The following is a 4,999-nucleotide window of genomic DNA, read 5'->3' as shown; positions in this document are numbered from 1 at the left end:
CACATTTTGGGCCGCCCTGTGCCCCCCGCCACTGTCACTGTCACTGATAATGGCCTCGCTATCAGAAGACGAAGCAGTTAGCATATCTGATAGCTCATCAGAGAACATATCTAATATTTCCTGTCCTCCGAGAGATCGCAACTGCTTTTGTCTCTGAGCCATGTTGAACTGGTAGCTGCGTGGTTGATACGTGCAAGCTTGGATTAGAACAAAGCCAATTTTGTTTAGGTTGTGACAGGAAATGACTCTGGTCGAGTTACTAGATAAGGCAGCAATCATTCCCAAGGTCATCTATGCAGTAGTTACAATTCAACGAAGCCACACAGCGATATATAGCGTTTTGCAACATAACGTGACTGTAGAGGGCCATATGGCCCACCCGGTCCGCAACGCTTGGAAACGTAGAGGGCCATATGGCCCCTCCGGTCTGCAATGTGTTAAGAACATTAAGGTTGGACTGTATCATGATGTGGTAAAATCCAAATTTTCATTGTGTCTGTAGCCCCATTTTAATATTATCTTCCCATTTATAGGTAGGTTTCAAAACTAAATTTCCCAGTCAGAATGTTATACTACAACTTTCCTGGTTACTGTCTAATGGTGTGACTTATCTGGTTGATTCATTACACAAACAGTATGCTGCCCATTGTCTGAGGTATATTTGGGGTGGTTGGGTTATACAGACAAGTTGCTAGGAATGGTACTTAGATCTCTGGGAGGGGGAAGGAAGTCAGAACCCAGTCCATGTTAGTATGGTGTCACAGCCTGAAGAACATTGGGGGGGGGCAGTAACTGAAGCATGTTTTCATGTAGAATGACCCATAATGATACAAAATTTAATTAAATGTGTATTTAGATGTAGCCCTATAAATTCAGGTAAGAGGAATCTTCCTTTAAACATTATGGAGAATAAGAAAGTATGGAAAACTTAATGTGTTCAGAAGACCACTGTTGAGTGTTAAATATACAAATTAGGAGTAGTATGCATAACACAGTGGGTCTTTTTAAATGATCTCAAAAGCAGTTAAAACTTACAGAAAAATTTTACCAGACATAAAATGTGCCTCATTTTACTGTACATGAACATTTTTCAGTCCAATAAACATTTATGTAGTTACACGAAGTATATGCATGGAAACCCATGCAGGTCTTCATATAGTGTCCAAAACTATGCCAAATTTCAGCCAAAACTGGACGTGTCCAGATTTTATTAAAACTCCACATTATCAAATTTCATGAACAATAAATTACTCAGTGACTCTTTAGTTGTAAACATACCTATAAAACAACAACAAAAAAAGTTTGTCAGTATGACAACCAGGGGAAACCGAAGTACTCGGAGAAAACCTGCCCCAGTGCCACTTTGTCCACCACAAATCCCACTTGACCAGACCTGGGATCGAACCTGGGCCGCCGCTGTGGGAAGCCAGTGACTAACTGCTTGAGCTGTGGCGCAGCCCCAAAAATTTAATTTACTTCTTTCATATTAACCCATGTTTCCTGTAATTGGTTGGAAAATATCTCAAAACCCAAAGATCCGTATTATCCCCCACCTTCGGTCTAGATATTTCAAGAGTTTTTGCTAAATAAAATTCTGTATCTTTTATTGCCTACCCAGGTTTATCTCACAGTCTGTTGTGGTGGGCCTCAAACCAGCAAATCATATCGTCACATTTAAGTCATATCATCATCCTTTCTTACTCTGCTATGAACCAGAAGGTTGCCAGTTCAATTTCCAGTGAGGTAATTGGATTTTTAAATTGACCGAATCCTTCCAGCTGTACTATGGGGTGGATTCAGCCTCTAGTAGAAATGAGTAGAAATGAGGATTGTCCTGGGGGTAAAGGGTGATGGGAATGTAAGGTTGACAACCTCACCGCTGTCTGTGAGCCAACTGCCAAGAAAATATGGAAGCCTCAACGTCTCACACTCCTATGGGCCTCCACGGCCTGTTGCAGAGATAGCTGTATCTTTCTTTATGCTATCATCCTTTCTCGTATTTTGGTTATTGAGACCTGTTATGGCCTCCTGTCAAATAGGTACCAGGGGCACTTTCCCCAGGTGTGGGAGTGCATGGAGCTGGCCACTCACCTCCATCTAGTGTATAATTAATTAAGCATAGGGCAGATTTGCATTTGTGGATACTAAAAAACAGAATGCTGTATAGCTACATAATTTAACTCTTTGTGATTTGTGATGTTTGTAGGTGGTAGAGTCAGTACTGGAGAGAAACTGGGAAGGAAACATGGAAGGCGGTTCCATTGTGCTGCATTCTACAGCAGAATTCTGCCGTACGTTGGGTGACATCACCACGTATGGTCTGGCTGGCAACAGGGATGAGTACACTCAGGAACTACTTGTGAGTGCAATACAACCATTTGCAGATTTGGTAATGGCACTTTGGTTTAGCATGTGTCAACACTGGATACAGTTCATTGCCCATCTACAGCTGCAACAGAATTAGAATATATTTTAATTACAGTTGAATTTCATGATAATGGATATATAAATTACTGAACTGAGTACAGAACTGGAAACATCCAATGAAAGGTCCTAGAAATGAAAGCACTCTATACACTAAGAATCTGATAGTTGGAATGGTAGAACCTTTTTCTTCTTCTTCTTGACAAATGGTGTCTTCTGGAATAAAATGCCATATAAAGTGATAAAGTACATAAGCATTTTCAAGGAATGGCAGTTGACTTACAGGTTGGAGTATAGCCTGTTCAATGGTAGCACATTCTTAGGGGAAAAAAAGTTCTCATAGTAATTGCCATTTTAAGAAAATAATTCCAAGGAGGAAGTGGCTTTTCAGTGGAAACAGACAAGATTGTGGGACGATTGTGTATATCATCCATGTGTGCTATCCTCTCCTTAATGTGTGAACCAAATGATGAATTTATGTTAAACTCTGAATTGACATCGTGCCACTCACATGTTCTTTGAGTTGTATACCAGCAGCCATATTAACACGGTGACTGAGCTGGGAGCAACACTAGAGCCACTTAAATTAGGTCCTTAAGAAAGAGATCCTGGGGCNAGTTGACTTACAGGTTGGAGTATAGCCTGTTCAATGGTAGCACATTCTTAGGGGAAAAAAAGTTCTCATAGTAATTGCCATTTTAAGAAAATAATTCCAAGGAGGAAGTGGCTTTTCAGTGGAAACAGACAAGATTGTGGGACGATTGTGTATATCATCCATGTGTGCTATCCTCTCCTTAATGTGTGAACCAAATGATGAATTTATGTTAAACTCTGAATTGACATCGTGCCACTCACATGTTCTTTGAGTTGTATACCAGCAGCCATATTAACACGGTGACTGAGCTGGGAGCAACACTAGAGCCACTTAGAGTAGGTCCTTAAGAAGAAGGTCCTGGGGTAAGCTGTTATACCCATTCATAAGGTTCTGAGTTTTATCCTTGGTGACGTCTGTGTACAGATTTCTTTCCTTACAGATGATGCTTTCACATCTACCAGCATTAAAGCTTTGGGAATACAAAGGATACCCCCGTCCCATGTTAAAATGTAGGGTCCCTCTGCTGACCAGCACTGTCATGATTACCCTATCATGGGGGTTGAGATTATTGTCTCCACCTCAGATGCTTTCAGTAGAACATTTTGTTATATATGTGTTTTGACTTCCTTTTCTCCCATTCTGTATGTGACAGTTTGTAACTAGCCAACATATTGTGACATTTGAGTGTGTAAATACTTTGTACTTGATATAGTTTGTTGTGTATGCATAGAATGTGGCAGAATGGTTCATTTTGTAGATAGGTTGCATTAATTAGGAAGAAACATGCCTCAAAATTATTACTATCCCATTGTACTTTTATTAAAATATTTTATGTTAATCATTTCAATCCCTATGACTTTAAATGTGCTGTAGCATGCCCATTTCTGGTTATTGGCTGTATTAGTAAGTTGTGTTAGAAAACGGAATGTTACATATTTTTATTATTTCACAAAATAACAGATTGAAGTATATATGGATCATACCCTTTTTTCTGTCTAAAACTTCAGGATGAAAGGATTTTACGTGTTACTTGGAAACATGACCACATTCTGTAAGATCCTAAAATACAGTGACTTTAATGTTGTCTCAATTTCTAATTTCAGATACCTCTCTCATGAATTTCATGGAAAGGTACCTGGCAAAAATAAAGTGGAGAAACGAATGAAGAAAACTGAACAGGAGGGAGTGAGTATCAATCCAGATCTGGTCATGAGCTCTTATTTCTAATACAAGCCGGAAGGTCATGGGTTCAAGTCCCGATGAAGTCATTGGATTTTTTCAATTGACCTAATCCTTCCAGCCACACTATGACCCTGGGGTCAACTCAGCCTCTAATAGAAATGAGTACCAGGAATATTCTTGGAATATTCTTGGGTGTAAAGGGCGGCTGGCATGTAGGGCTGACAACCTTGCCGCCATCTGTGAGTCGATTGTCTAGAAAATGTGGGAACCTCAACATATCACAACCCTATGGGCCTCCACGGCCTGTTACAGGGATACCTGTACTTTACTTTAGTATATTGTAGCACCCTGCTGCACTTCATTTAGTACCAAATTATTTCACAGTCTCATGTACAGCATGTCCTTCTGTAAAACTTCCTAAAAGTTATTCACCACATGTTTCGACCTATAAGGTCATCATCAGGTGTTTTAAAATTATAAATGAGGAAACTGCTGTGCTTCCATATTGTGGTTGTTGGTCATCACTATGCACATGTATATATGAATTGGCAGGTTGTTCTGTGTGTTGCGTTATGCTGCATGTCCCTCTTGCACTGCATAACACAGCAGGCAGAGCAACCAGCCACTTTGTATGTACATGCGCATAGAAGGGACTACATAGTGATGACCAACAACCACAATATGGAAGCACAGCAGTTTCCTCATTTATAATTTTAAAACACCTGATGATGACCTTATAAGTCAAAACATGTACTAAATAACTTTTAGAAAGTTCTATAGAAGGACGTGCTGCACACG

The 4,999-nt window shown here is 40.0% G+C and overlaps 1 long non-coding RNA gene across 3 annotated transcripts in view; it reads left to right on the top strand.

Moving 5' to 3' along the window:
- Nucleotides 1-4,999, top strand: part of LOC111871904 — a 22,845-nt gene that overhangs the window by 16,289 nt on the left and 1,557 nt on the right. For 2 of the 3 annotated variants that reach the window (XR_002844124.2, XR_004513832.1), the window contains exons 2-3: nt 2,207-2,389; nt 4,123-4,204. This is a non-coding gene — a long non-coding RNA (uncharacterized LOC111871904). The remainder of the gene's footprint in view (nt 1-2,206; nt 2,390-4,122; nt 4,205-4,999) is intronic. The other variant, XR_002844123.2, reaches the window with a different exon arrangement.

Source organism: Cryptotermes secundus, unplaced genomic scaffold (assembly GCF_002891405.2).
Source record: "Cryptotermes secundus unplaced genomic scaffold, Csec_1.0 scaffold1526, whole genome shotgun sequence".
Taxonomy (NCBI): Eukaryota; Metazoa; Arthropoda; class Insecta; order Blattodea; family Kalotermitidae; genus Cryptotermes; species Cryptotermes secundus.
The sequence above is the reverse complement of the archived record's forward strand: the minus strand, read 5'-3'. Positions and strand labels throughout refer to the sequence as shown.